This window comes from Castor canadensis, chromosome 8, assembly GCF_047511655.1.
Source record: "Castor canadensis chromosome 8, mCasCan1.hap1v2, whole genome shotgun sequence".
In the NCBI taxonomy this organism is placed as follows: Eukaryota; Metazoa; Chordata; class Mammalia; order Rodentia; family Castoridae; genus Castor; species Castor canadensis.
The window spans coordinates 84,412,839-84,428,977 of record NC_133393.1 but is presented as its reverse complement, the minus strand read 5'-3'; positions in this window follow the sequence as shown (position 1 = coordinate 84,428,977).

Below are 16,139 nucleotides of genomic sequence, written 5' to 3'. Positions count from 1 at the left end.
ATCCCCTAGTCCAGTGGTGAAAAATTATAGTGCAACCTTTCCACTACATAGTCCTGCCTGAATACTGAGAATATTTTGTATACCACTGGTGATTAAAACATCCAACAACTACATTGGCCTCATACACATAAATCTCAATGCAGAAACACAAGAAATATGAAAAAATCCAATGTAACATAATACTAGAGGTGTCCCCAAAGTAATAGATGCACTAAGGGATAGTGAAGAGGAAGAAAGCCAAAAGAGCTCAAAAGCATAATTGTAAGAATGATCAATGAAATAAAAGAGGACGTGTTTAAAAAGATGAATGAATTCAAAGAGGATACAAATAAACAACTGAAAGAAAATAGGCAATGTAGTATATTAAAGAGGAATTTGATAAAGATATAAAAATTCTGAAATTCTAGAAATGAAAAGCTCAATAAGTCAAACAAATACTCAGTGGAAAGTGTCTGAATTAGAGTGGATAAAATTGAAGACAGAGTATCAGGGATTAAAGACAAAGTAGAGGTATTAGAACAATCAAATGAAAGAAAAGGAAAAAAAAAGAAGTATGAATGGGATATGAAAGACCTCTGGGACACTATTAAAAGACCAAACCTATGAGTCATGGGCAGAGAAGAAGTACAAGCTGAAAGGATAGAAAACATATTAAATAGAGTAATATGAGACAATGTCCCAAATCTTGAGAAAGAGACAGCCATTCAGATACAGGAGGCATTTAGGACATCCAAAATACAAGACCAGAAAAGAATCACTACAAGACATAGAATAGCTAAAACAGTAAGTGTGCAGAACAAGGAAAGAAAATTAAAATCTGTAAGAGAGAAGGAGTAACTCACTTATAAATGAGAATAATAGCAAATTTCTCAACAGAAACATTAAAAGCAAAGATGGCATGGAATGATGTATTTCAAGTGCTGAAAGAAAATAACTGCCAACCTAGAGCATGTTACACAGCAAAGCTATCATTCATAACTGAAGGATAAATGAAGACTTTCCATGATAAACAAAAGCTAAAGTAATTTATGACCACTACACCAGCACTGCCTAAGATACTCAAAGGAATCCTTCACATGGAAGATAAATATAACAATAAAGATATGCGAAAGAAAAAATTCTTACCAGATGAGTGAGTACATAAGCAAATGAAGAATAAAAAAGAATCAAACACTGCAAAAGAAACAAAATGGCAGAAATTACAACATACCTTTCAATATTAATACTGAATGTCAGTGGTTTCAACTCTCCAATCAAAAGACACAGAATAGCAGGTTGGATCAAAAAGCATGGCCTGACCATTTGTTATATACAAGAAACTCATCTTACTGATTAAAGACAAACATTGGCTTATCTTCCAAGCAAATGGACCCTGAAAGCAGGCAGGAGTAGCTATACTCACATCTGATAAAGTGTGTGTCAACCAAAATTAACTGGAAGAGACAAAGAAGGTTGCTCATATTAGTAAAGGGAACAAACAATCAAGAGGAAATAATTGTTAACATACATGTGCCAAATGTTGGTACACCCAACTTCATTAAACAAACATTACTGAATATAAAATCACAGGTAGATTCTAACACATTACTAGTGGGAGACTTCAATACTCCACTTCCATCAATAGGTAGGTTATTCAGAAAAAAAAAAACCCAACAAAGAAACCTTAGAATGAAATGACACTGTAGATCAAATGGCCTTAACAGACATCTCTAGGGTATTTTAACCGTGGCTGTATGGTACACATTATTCTCAGCAGCTTATGGAACTTTCTCCAAAATAGATCATATCTTAGGACACAAAACAAGTCTTAGCAAATGTAAGAAAATTAAAATAAGTTCCTGTATTCTATCAGACCATTATGGAATAAAACTAAAATGTAACAGCAAAAGAAACTACAGAAAAAATTCAAACACATGAAGACTGGACAACACATTGTTGACCCACCAGTGGGTCATTGGAGAAATAAGGGAGAAAACCCAAAAGTTCTATAATCTAATGAGAATGAAAACACAACCTACCAGAATCTTTGGGATATAAAAATGTAGTGCTAAGAGGAAAGTTTATAGCTATGAATGCCTACATAAACAAACAAACACACAAACAGAAAACCCACAGAGATCACAAATAAATAGCGTAATGATGCACCCTAAGCTCCTAGAAAAACAAGAAGTCAAATCCAAAATTCACAGATGGAAAGCAATAATAAACATTTGGACTGAACTGAATGAAATAGAGATGAAACTATATAAAAAATCAATGAACCAAAAAATTGGTTCTTTGAAAAGAAAAATAAGATTGGTAAACCCTTAGCCAATCTGATGAAAAAGAGGAGGAAAATGAGTCAAATTAATAAAGTTAGAGATGAAAAGAGGGTATCACAGAAAATACCAATGAAATCCAGATGATCATGGGGAAACAGTTTGAAATCCTATATTAAAAAAAACTATAAGATCTAGAAGAAATGGATAAATTTCTAATGCCTTTGACTTATTAAAATTGACTCAAGAAGATATAAGCCACTTAAAAGGAACTATAAAAAACAATGAGATTGAAGTAATAAGAAAAAAAGTTTCCCCCCAAAAAAAGCCCTAGAGTAGATGGATTCACTGCCAAATTCTATCAGAACTTTAAAGAACTAACACTAGTATTCCTCAAACTTTTCCAAGAAATAGAAAAATTAGGAACACTACCAAACTCATTCTATCATGCTAGTATTACACTTATTCCAAAACAAGACAAGGACACAACAACAACAACAAAAAAGAGAATTATAGACCAATCTCCTTAATGAATATAGATGTAAAAATTCTCATTTAAATACTTGCAAACTGAATTCAACAACACAATGAAAAGCTCATATACCATGATCAAGTTAGTTTCATTCCAAGGATGCAAAGATGGTTCAACATATGTAAATCAATAAATGTAGTACAGTAAATAAACAAAATTAAGGACAAAAATCACATGATCCTCTCAATTGATGCAGCAAAAGCGTTTGACAAAATTCATCATCCTTTCATGATAAAAAGCTCTGAAGAAACTAGGAATAGAAGGAGTATACCTCAGCATGACAAAGGCAAACCTATAGGCAACATCATAGTCAATGGAGAAAAACTGAAATCATTTCCTCTAAAACAGAATGAGAAAAGGGTGTCTACTCTCCCCACTCTTATTCAGTACATTGCTAACTAGAGCAATAAGGCAAGAGAAAGAAATAAAAGGGATTCAAATAGGGAAGGAAGAAGTCAAATTTCGCTATTTGCAGATAATATTATTCTATACTTAAAAGACCCCAAAGATTCTACCAAAAAACTGCTAGATTTGATAAACACATTTGACAATGTAACAAGATATAAAAACCACATTAAAAAACAGCTGCTTTCTCTATGCCAACAATGAGCAGACCAAGAAAGAAATCAGGAAAATAATCCCATTCATAATAGCCTTAAAAATTACCTACATATAAACTTAACCAAGGAAGTGAAAGATTTCTACAATGAAAATGATAACATGCCTTAGAAAGAAGTTGAAGAAAATAGTAGAAGATAGAAAGACCTCTTATGATCATGGATTGGCAGAATGAATATTGTGCAAATGGTTAAACTACTATTGTAGAAAGCAATCTACAGATTCAAAATTCCAATGTCATTATATTCAGATAGAGAAAAATCAACCCCCTAATTCATATGGAAACATAAAAGATCCTAAATATCAAAAGCAATCCTGATTGAAAAGAGCAACATAGAGATATCACAATACCAGACTTAAAATTATACTACAAAACCATAGTAACAAAAATAGCACTGTGCTGCACAAAAACAGATACAAAGACCAAGGGAATGGAATAGAAGACCCAGACACTAAAGCCATCTGATCTTTGACGAATGAGCCAAAGACATACACTGGAGAAAAGACAGCCTCTTCAACAAACGATGCTGGAAAAACTGGTTATCTACATGAAGAAGACTGAGAATAGAACGCCCCTCTCATTCTGTACCAAATTCAACTCGAAATGGATCAAAGATCTTAACGTAAGACCTCAACCACTAAAACTACTACAGGGAAAAATAGCGGAAACTCTGGAAAATATAGGTATAGGTGATTATTTTCTGAATAGGATTCCAATTGCTCAAGAAATAAGGCCAATAATTGACAAATTGGACTACATTAAATTTAAAAGTTTGTACATATCAAAAGAAACACCACAATCAAGAAACAACCCACAGAGTGGGAGAAAATCTTTGCCAGCCATTCAACAAATTAACATACAGCATATAGAAAGAGTTTAAAAAAACTCTAATCAGCAAAAGAACAAATAATCCAAATGACAAATGAGCAAATGAATAGATAGCTCTCAGAAAAAGAAATACAAATGGTTATAAATACATGGAGAGATGCTCTACTTCCTCAGCCATAAAGGAAATGAAATGAGAAGTACACTGAGATTCCATCTCACCACAGTCAGATTTACCATCACTAAGAAAACAAATAGCAACAAATTTTGGTGGAGATGCAGGGAAACAGGAACCTGTATTCACTGTTGGTGGGATGTAAACTAGTGTAACCACCATGGAAATCAATATGTAGGTTCCTCAACAACCTAAAAATAAACTTTCCTTATGACCCCACCATACTAGTGTAAGGCACATATCCACACGAGTGTACATCAATATACTAAAGAGATTCCTGCATACCCATGTTCCAGCTTTGTCACAATAACTAACCTGTGGAAAGGAAAGAGCAGAGGTGGCCAACAACCAATGAATGACTAAAGAAAATTACACAAACACACACACACACACACACACACACCAGGTAATATACCTTGGTCATTAAAATGAAATTATGTCATTTGCAGGAAAATGAATGGCTCTGGAGACCATCATGCTGAGCAAGACAAGCCAAGTTCAAAAGGTCAAATATCAGGTGTTCTTGCTCATTTGTGGAACCTAGACCTAAAATGATGGTGATGATAATAATAATACTAATGTGACATGAATGAACATAAGGAACTGTCTTGGAGGGGAGATTCATCAAGAGGGGAAGAGGGAGGAGGAATGAAAATATAATGGAGGAGGTGAACTTGTTCAAGGTACACTGTATGCGTGTATGGAATTATCAAAGTGAAATCCCCTCATACTATTAGTGCATGTGCAATATATGCATGTGTGAAATGCCGTGGCAAATCTCCCTCGAACAATCAATATACTCTTAAAACATGACGGAAAGCAAAGTAAAATGGGTCCTGTCTGGGGGACGGTCACAAAGGGAGGGGTGAGAGTGAACAGAAAGGGTAAATATGGCTGATATACTTTGTATACTTGTATGAAAATAGAATAATGAAACTGGTTGAAATTGTTTCAAATATAGGGGAAGAGGGGATGAGAGAATTATGGAGGGGTTAAACCTAAGCAAGCTACATTGTAAGCACATGTGTAAATCTCACAATGAAACCCCCCTTGTACAACTAATATATGCTAATAAAATATTTTAAAAAGTATAAAAATGAAATAAAGGCTTAAAAATGTCACCCAAAGCAATAGTTCCACACTCCCTGGTCCTCATTTTATCTTTTTGGATATATTAGGGTTTTTTATTTGTTTGTTTTACTCCTTATCAGTCCTAGAGATGAATCTTATGGCAGAAAATCTATTTTGTTTTATGAAAGTTATTGTTATCTTTATTATTAAAACATCAAACCATATAGTGTATGCCAAGCATAGAGTGTCAAGCTCATTTATGATTTAAATGTCATAACATCTCTGGGACATATGTTGTTTTCTTCAGTTTACAAACAATGAACCTAAGTGTCAGATGCATTAAGTAGTTTTTGTATGATTTAGGTTTGAACCTAAGTGTGTACTTTTCATTTAGACAAATCATCATTATACATAATTTTGTGATTTTATTTTGTGTAATGTTTCTCTCCCCTAGAAGTCTTAAGCTCTCCAATGGATAAGTGAATTAATTAATTTCTTCTCACTGCCCTGGACTGTCCCAGAAAAAAATCACAATAGATAAGGGGTTTAAGAAAATATATGTAAGGGGAGAGGGGAAGAAATGACCCAAACAATGTATGCACATGTGAATAAATGAAAAAAAAAGAAAATATATGTAGCCTGTATTTCATAGGTGATGACAGCCTCATGACTTTTTTTTTAAAAAAAGGAATAATGAGCCAGGTGTGGTGGTACACACACCTGTAATCCCAGAATTTGGGAGCCTAAAACAGGACGATTTTGAGTTTGTGGCCAGCCTGGACTACAGAGGAGTAAGACCTTATCTAAAAAACAAACAGAAAAATACATACATACATACATACAGAATAATAAGTGAAGGAACAAAATCAACATTTCTCCAAATTTACTCCCACCAAGTCTGTAAGACCACAATATTTTTTCCAAGTTAATGCTGCAGGACTAACATGAAATGTCTGTCATTTCTTTCCTAGTTTCCATCAATAATTAGACAGCCAAGGCCATTGCAGCCAGGGTAAATGCCCCTGCTAAGGCCTGGTGTCAAAACCCTTCATGTCTAATGTCCTCTCCAAATGAGAAATGGGTTCTGTGGGTGATTTCCAGCAAGGATCAAAAACTCCTGTCTCTCTTCTGAGTTTGGAACCCACTGAAACACCACTCAGAGGGGAAGGAATAAAAGTGTCATCCATACTTACTGGTAAAATCAAAATTGTGATACTTGGCATTATAGTCAGTGTTTGGGCAAGTTTTGGGGGTGCCGGGAGGGAGCACCCATTGTGAATTGAGTGTACTGGATATGCGTAATATTTATGAATGGAGATATTCATGATTAACACAGACAAACTCCCTGGCCTTCATGGAGCTTAGATCTGTGAGAGAGGGACGAAACTCAATAGGCAGGCTTGATTCTTAAGTACATCATGGAGGATAGACGAGAGCCATGGAGCAGAAGAGTGGGGTAAGGTGAGGGACTGCTGTAGCAATAGGGAAGTTTGAGCTTTGACATTTGAATGGGGATGTGAAGTAGCTGAGAGCAGGACCATGTGCCTGTCTTGAGGAAGAACATTCCAGGAAGAAGTAACAGCAGAGCAAAAACCCCGCCATTCATATTTGCAAGAGGCAGGAGGTCAGTGTAAGGTTTGGGGGTGGGGAGAGGAGGAGTGTGAAGGAAAATAGAGGCCAATGAAGAGCCAAAGAAGAGAAACTGAGACTCCCAGGGAGTTTCCAGACCTTAAGCTCCAAAGGTCTCAGACATGCTAGGCCTAACCTCTGTCAAAGACTGGCAATCTCAACACAGGGCCTTGAGAGCTAATATTAGCCACTGCCAATTGCTGAGGATCCTGATACGCTAGGCCTAAGGACTGTAGCACTGTCCCTGTCAAGGGTTGAGGATCCTAAAACTCTGGGCTAGAGAGCTGCATGCAGCATTTGTCCCTGTAGGGCTGAAGGCCTCAGTACCCCAGGCCTGTTTGAAAGCTGTAACACCAGCAGCTGCCGCTCAGTGCTGCTTGCTGCTCTCTGCTGGTGCCACTTACTACTGTCAGAAGCCGAGGATTACAAAAGATGCCAAGTGCTGGGGCAGCTGTGGTTAAACCACAGAGCAATAAGCCTCCAACACGAGTGCCTAAAGCCATAACTCTCTAGCTTTTAAAACCTGGAATAATAGGGCACTAGTTGTTAGGGTGTGGAGCTCAGTCCCTAGTCCTTGGGCACCCACAAGCCTGTGATTGTCAGCACTGGAAGAACTTCTCCTCACCTACCCACAATTCCTATCTGGGTAGAGCAAAAGAACCTCAGCCAGTTGATAACTACTACATATAGTAATCAAGGCAAGAGATTAGAGTGGTTTGGGCCAGCAGGATTATTGTAGAGGTGGGGAGAAATAGTTGGGTTCTAGACATAAAATGAAAGTAGGATCAACAGGATTCTACCATGAGTTTACCCTACATGATGAGGGCAGACCAGAATGCACCTTCCTCATGGTCAGTTAAATTCTAAAAGAATTCAGAGAGCCCTGAGTTGAATATGTTCAGGTTCTTTTCCCAAATCTCCAATCAGATAGGTCTTTTTCTTCCATGGAAAGAAAGAGGGCAGAAGCCACATAACAGCAGGATGTGCCACCTTCTTCTGATTTTGACTGAGCCAGTGACCACTCAGGGCCTCTTTATGATTCCCTCTCCCACAGATGTACAAGTTACAATGAGGCTTCTTTTTTTTTTTTAATGTGTATTCTGCTGTAGAGGGGGCTTATGAAATAAAGATGCTTTCATCTCTAGGCTAAATGCTTCTACTCAGGACCCATGTTTTCACTAGCTTCTTCTAACAAATGGGACTACAAAAATAATTGTGGCTTCAACACTTAGATTTTGTTTTCACGTGTAAAAGGAGTCTAGAAACAGTAAGTCTTCCAGCAGCCCTATCTTCAGCCATTCCAAGAGTTGGGCACTTGTTCTCATAGTTGGAAATGGCTGTCATCACATCTGTGTTTCAGGCAAGAGAAAGTCTTGCTCTCTTCTGAAGAAGGAGACTCTCTGAAAATAGTACATAATGCTTCTTAAATTTCATGACCAAAATTAGTTACGTGACCACAGCTATCTGCAAGGAAGGCTAAAATTGGTGATCTTAGCTGGGTGGCAGTGTGCCCAACACAAATGTAGAGTTCTGTTACTAAGAAAGACAGGGTGGCAGCCAACAGTCTCTGCCATATCCTCTTACTCAGAAAGTCTGCAGCTTTATCTAAAGAGCAATTATAACTTAGTACACCATAGGACCCACCTTGGCCTGGGTCATATGCCGTATATTTGTTGTGGGTATTTATGCTTTCTATTTGATTTAACAATATTAAGCCTAGGGGAAGTAAATATTTATTAACCGTCTAAAGCACTAAAAATGCTCAACCATTTTATTTACACTATAATACTCTATTTCACTATGGTTGAAAAAACATTGTCCTGGGTCTGAAAGGTTTGGATTTGCCACAACCTCGCTGGACATATCACATAGCACATGTGAAAGGCAATGAGCAGGTACCAAATGGTCTGCCTTCTTCTCTTCTCTTTCCTCTTCTTTCTCCCTTCCTCCTTCAACAGTCTGTATGCTGATAGAGAGACCTAGTTGAGGTGGCTTGCTTCACAATTACTTTTCAATACTAACTGTATCTGACTAAATTTAAAGGCTACTACTGTGCCCAGGGGGACCATTTGTTGACTTGTGCCCATACTCTTGTTGATGTTGTCTAGGTCTACAGTGTTAAGTAGGGCAGCTTTTATGTGAGGATGATGGTTCAGTAATAGCTTAGAAAAAACACACCCTTACTTCTAGCTCTGGACCTAAGGGGTAGTATTTGGGAAAAGCAAAGAAAAGAAAAGCAGCAGGCTTTTAGCTCTGGAGACAGTAGGAAGAGATTCCAGAGTTTGGGCTTCCTGAATCCTCTACTTCATAACAAGGTCATAAGGTTTCAGAGGCAGAGCCACAAAAGGCCCAGGAACATCTTCTTCAGTTCTGGGCAATTCCCATCCCAGTTATTTCTTCCAAAGCTACTGCCTGAATTGTGTAGATCTCTGACAACAAAGTGTAGAAGGGCAAGCACTTTTGTAAAACATCTGTATAGTGTCCACTTCAAACAGTGGTGGAGGGTGGAGGGGAAAACTTAACAGTTGTTTGACAGCCCGAGCCTTTAAGATGAGGCACTAAAAAGTACTTTCCATGTCATTAAATACAGCTCCTCTTCCTTGTTCAGAATTGGGATGTAACAATGGTTGATTACTATGTACAGGCTTCTCTATCTTGACTTTCTCAGCAGCTCACATGGGAGAATATTAATCACAGATTTCTTTGGAGGCCTGAATAGGAGGATTTTGGTCTTCATAATAGGTTTGACATTAAATTAGTGAAAGTACCTACTGAAATGAAGACATCCTCTTCTCATACTAGGGATATTTATTATCTCTGGGAATTTGGGAAACTAAAAAGTCATGTTTGGTATTATTTCGTTAGCTAGATGCCTTTTCTAGAGAGAGATGGATTCTTTGTTCACTGAGCAGTAAATGTTGGAAACCAGAGTGGTGGGGTGGATTCAGAGTTGGAGCACTTGGCTCAAGTGCTGTCTTGGAAAGCAGAGTGAACTAGGTAAGTATGGAGAGCAGACTTGATATGGTCCTATGAGTCCAGTGCCAGGCACTGACTGACACTGACACTGACTCCATGACAGAGTCTGACTTTACTCTCAGAAAGGCTTGTTACTCTTATGTGGAATTAGAGTCATCTTTTTGCATGTCCCTATGAAATCCCCATCATTCCTTTGAGACAACCCCCAAATCTGAGCACTTTTAAGGTTACTCATTTGTTCTCTAAAAGGAAGAAGTGCCTGGAAGATGTGACACAGCCCAACACATGGCATCATTGTCCCCAAGTTACTCCTAGAGATCTTCTTTCCTCCAAAGTTCTCTGGAAAGTTGTCTTCTTTGTCATCTTTAAGCAGTTACCTTCTGCTAAGATCTTGTTCCCAATAGTGCAATCTCTTAGTCCAATCTTTTTAAATGAGAGGAGAGAAAAAATGATAAAAAAATGTAATTTAGTGTTTTGTTCTATTACAATCTGAACAATACATAAGTACAAAATGAAATATTAATGTCTGTTCCTGCCCTCTTGTCTCTCAATTCCATTCACCAGATGTGAAGGCCATCTTTAACAGATGGCCTTGTAGCCTTCTAAACTTTCCTTTATTCAAGTATAATCTTCATTTTCTAGCTTTATACATAGTGTCAGCAGAATGGAAAAAATTGGTTGTTCCAAAGCTGTCAGCAGCATACTTCTGTTGTTCAAGGAGAAGAATGCTCTTTTTTTGAGAAAACAAAATCCTTTCATGGGTATTTTGAGAACAAATCGACAGGGTACAGAGCCTGGTCCACAGGGGAGAAGTTATAACTAAGAAGCACTAAGACGGTTTACCTGATAAAATGAAAGGATGCCCTCCCCAGGTAGAGATTGTTATAGCCATGGATTCCCTAAGAATCTTTAGAAATAACCAGGGAGGTCACTAGGATTGGGAACCCACCAGCCTGGAAGATGAAGGCTTGGCATATTCTATTTGGGTGTCAAAGGAAAAGGTTTCCAAGCCCCAGAAGGCTAGGGGACAGAGGACAGATGAAGTGTTCTGTACCCTAGCATTCTCCCTTTGCATTCTGTCTTAGACACTTTTACAAGTCAGTGCTTACAAGGAGTTTATCAAAATTTTCTGGTAACAGCAAAAGAGGTATCTCCAGAATATGAAGGTACAGCTCATTCATAGATAAAAATAAAGATATCATGGGTCAAAGTAATAACTTTGGTTCAAATGTAAATGTCCCTGCAGGAGCTGGAAGTGCATTTTAATGGCCTTTCTAGGGTGTAGTGGGAAACACATCAGCAGAGCCTCACCAGAGTTTGTCTTCCTTCTTAGACTTTAATTTCTTCCTTTGAACAAAAGACAAGGAAGTGTCTGATGGAACAGAATGGGTTGGATGGTTGCTAAATTAAATGTGAAAAGACTGAGGCTTTAAAAAGTGTGTTCAATTTTTCCATCAACAGGAGGCTTCTGCAAAAGTATCACCCACTCAGTATGGGCTCTGTCTTGGGTTTTCAAAAGTCCCAAATCCTGGGGAAATCAGACTTGAGGTTAGCTGAGGTCTGAGTGTTGCTGGGCTCCATCCTGACACCCTAGATTTCCTCTCTGGACTCTCCTTGGCTCAGTTGCCCTTCCCTTATGAACACTCTTCTCTGTCTCCCAATTGCTTGTCCTCTGTTTGTCTGGCCTCTCCAGAAGTTATCACATGTTGCCCTAATTCCTGGGACCCCAATCACAATGAACCGAGGCTCAATTTAGAGGTGAAAGTCTGGGTTTGAGTTTTGATTCTACCATTTAATGGCTTTATCATGTATTTTTCAACTGGAAAGTGATAACAGGTCCTTTCAATACTTGGAATGGCAATGGGTGATAATATATTTAGATGTGTTTTATAAACTCTTGAGTGCTATAGAAATGCAAGGCAGCCTACATGAACAAAAGCATTCAGATTTATGGTCCCTGTTATCATGATGACTTCATACAGTGCCAGCTCTGGTATGGAAAGTCGCTGACCTTGGGATAGGTACATAAGAAATGGTATTTTGCTGATTTAGAAAACATTTAAATCCGTAGAACATGGCCTCTGGCAGGCTCCTTGAGGACTGCCAAAGTTCTAGTTCAAACATTTTATGGGTGAGAAAACTGAGGGCCACAGCATTATCCGTTTGTTTTGTCCCCAAACTGGGTTCTTTTGCTCTCTCGGAATTGTGGGACCAATAACTGGACTGTTAGAGTAGTCAGGTAGGTAAACATGAGTGGGAAAGAGAATGGTCCTCACCCCCACATCTGGGACATTTCAAATATAAGGAACACTCTGGGCTTTTAATTAATAAATACTCCCCGACAAGGGCCCTACAATCAGGCAACGCACGTGCATGTCCTGGCCCTTTTAGGCAGAGTTAAGGACAGCTCCAAGAGTTCACACCAATATATTTCCCCACAGACCTGGAGCATGGATAACTTGGGACAGTCAGTCCTTTCCTGAACCCTCTGAGATCTCTAGGTATTAGGATCCCCAAGCTGTCTGCCCCATCGCTCTCTTGCTGAGTGTACCGTCACTTCTACTAAAAGTCTCTTTCTTCTCACAACAAAAGCACCTTTCCTTTGCACAGAGTAAACATTCTCCTTTTTCTGCCACCAGGACAGTGTTCTCATTTTAAACACTGTACCCAAAGAACAGAGGTCATTACAATGTCATCACACCCATGGATCACTGCAAACAGGTCACAACACTGAGTAGTGAAGGAAACTTTTATTCCTGGTCAAGAACAGGAGAAGAAAGCAGGCAGAATGACTCAAATGGTAGAGCGCCTGCCTAGCAAGTGTGAGGCTCTGAGTTCAAACCCCAGTACTACCGAAAATTAATAAATAAATAAAGCTTAGGAGAAGAGGGAGATAAATTCACAAACCAACTTTTCCACCCTTTGGGGATTGGGGGGTTATAGATATAGGGTAAAAGAAATGAGGGGAGGGATAGACTAGTAAAGGAGAGGAATATCATAGCACTGGGAGGAGGTGCCATTTAGCATGCAGATGGATCATAATTAGAGGATGTCTAGTAGCAATCTTAGGGCCAACCAGGTTTGAAGAGAAGCTTCTGGTCTTTAAGGCAACCTGTTCTCAAAGACAAACAAGATTAGGGCCTGGGAGAATTTCAGCTAGGTAAGTAGGCAGTACAAAATTGGGGCCGGTAACAGTAAGTATAACAAAACCAAAGCACCAGACAGAGCAGAGCTAGTCCTGGTTGGCAGGTTATAGATGCTCAGTTCTGGGCTCTTCCTTCCATTTGGGAAGCTGGTCCTACTTTGTGGTTTTCTGGGCTCCCAAGGAAGGTGAGGACCCTAGGCCGACTCTTCTGAGAGGACTGTATCTCAGGGCAACTACAGTGCTGTTATAGCCACCCAGCACTATGTGATGGGGTGATTTAAGGGCATTTCTAACCAGAGAAATTGTTCTTAGCACCAGAGAGAAGGAGGTTGGCTTAAGCCCCTTTCCTTCCCTGCCCAGGTAAGAGAAAGTGCAAGAAGACAGGCAAAATTGTGACAAAGACTGAACTGGTCCTTAGAGCCTCATTCCAAACACTTTGCTTTCTCTTTAATGCTGCTCTCTTCTCTTCTTTCATCCATCTTCAACTCCATTCCATGTTGTCCTGCCATCCTGGGGCAATTTTATGATCAATTCTTGTAGATTCACACCTCTCTTGTTTCTTTTCTTTGTCCAAAATAGCAGGAATGAAGAAATGCCCTGGGATACTTTACTTCCAGCAGGTGGAACCATAAAGCCCCTGACGGCCCACACCTGTGTAAGAATCAGCTTAGGTTGGGTCTTTTCTGTCAAAGAATTTAATCAGAAATAACTGCCTTACTAACTTGCTTCCAGTATGCTTGCTTCATGAACTCAGTTTAACCTGATAAAAGTTTCTATTAAGAACAAAGGGTTGCCAGCTACACATCAGACAAGGGACTGATAACCAGAATATATATGGAACTTAAAAAACTAAATTCTCCCAAAATTAATGAACCAATAAAGAAATGGGCAAGTGAACTAAACAGAACTTTCTCAAAAGAAGAAATTCAAATGGCTAAAAAACACATGAAAAAATGCTCACCATCTCTAGCAATAAAGGAAAAGCAAATTAAAACCACACTAAGATTCCACCTCACCCTTGTTAGAATAGCCATCATTAGCAACGCCACTAACAACAGGTGTTGGTGAGGATGCGGGGGGAAAAAGGAACCCTCTTACACTGCTGGTGGGAATGTAAACTAGTGCAACCACTCTGGAAAAAAATTTGGAGGTTACTTAAAAAGCTAAACATTGATCTACCATTTGATCCAGCAATACCACTCTTGGGGATATACCCAAAAGACTGTGACACAGGTTACTCCAGAGGCACCTGCACACCCATGTTTATTGCGGCACTATTCACAATAGCCAAGTTATGGAAACAGCCAAGATGCCCCACCACTGACGAATGGATTAAGAAAATGTGGTATCTATACACAATGGAATTTTATGCAGCATTGAAGAAGAACGAAATGTTATCATTCGCTGGTAAATGGATGGAATTGGAGAACATCATTCTGAGTGAGGTTAGCCTGGCCCAAAAGACCAAAAATCGTGTGTTCTCCCTCATATGCGGACATTAGATCAAGGGCAAACACAACAAGGGGATTGAACTTTGAGCACAAGATAAAAGCGAGTACACACAAGGGAGATATGAGGATAGGTAAGACACCTAAAAAACTAGATAGCATTTGTTGCCCTCAACGCAGGGAAACTAGAGCAGATACCTTAAAAGCAACTGAGGCCAATAGGAGAAGGGGACCAGGAACTAGAGAAAAGGTTGGATCAAAAAGAATTAACCTAGAAGGTAATACACACGCACAGGAAATCAATGTGAGTCAACTCCCTGTATAGCTATCCTTATCTCAACTAGCCAAAACACTTGTTCCTTCCTATTATTGCTTATACTCTCTCTACAACAAAATTAGAGATAAGGGCAAAATAATTTCTGCCAGGTATTGAGGGGGTGGGGAGGAGAGGGAGGGGGTGGGGGAAAGGAGGAGAAATGACCCAAACATTATTTGCATATATGAATAAAAAAAAATTTTAAAATTAAAAAAAAAAGAAAAAAGGGTTGTTATCCTCAGCTGGGCCAGGACAAACAGGAAAAAAAAAAAAATTCTGCTAGCTGCCCTGGTTTGTTCTGGAGCTGATAACTTAAAACAGTATTGCTTCCCTGAAACTTTAAACTTCTTTGTTCCCAAAGCCCCCTTTTTCTAATTAACCAACCATGTAGACTGTGAACCCAAAACCTGCCCATCCAGGGGCAGGGGAGGGACAGCATTGCATTAGAGATAAAACCCCAGCAGACTTGCTGCCCAGTGTGCTTGCTTCCCAGACTTTCTGGTATGCACCCTTCTGTAGAAGTAAATTTTGCCTTGCCTATTGACTTCTGAGTTGTGTCATTTCTCTCATGGCACCCCAATATCTTAAAGATATTTCTAACACCTGAACCAATAATTGACAATGTACCACCCCTGAACCAACAGTAACATAGTGGTGCACACCTGGGGAGCCGATGGGCAGCCATCAAACCATTTGGTAAGGGGCCATAAGGAGAGAACCTCAATTTCATGCCATTCAATAGCCCCTACCCTATTAGACTGGATAAAACCTCAAGCTCTGATAGTGTTTTGTACTTATGCAACTACCCACCTCACCCTTGAGGTCTATTAGAGTGAATTTTCTTGCTCCTGGTTCTCCCTGACCTAACTGGGGGCGTTGGAGATGCAGAAAGGACAAACATGCAGAAAGTTGGGGCCAGGTGTGCTGGGCACTTGGATGGAGATGCATAACAACCTCATTGCTTTTTTACTTCTCTTCTCTTTATTCTGCTTCTTTTCTCTATCTTTAAAACCTTGCTTTTAAAGTCTTCTTTTCTGTTCTTTAAAGTCTTTTTCCTTAGACTAGCTCTGTCTCATGTTTTCTGTTAGCTTTTCTTTAGCATCATTTCTCTTAGAGTCTTTGCCCTCAAACTTGCACTGTCCCAT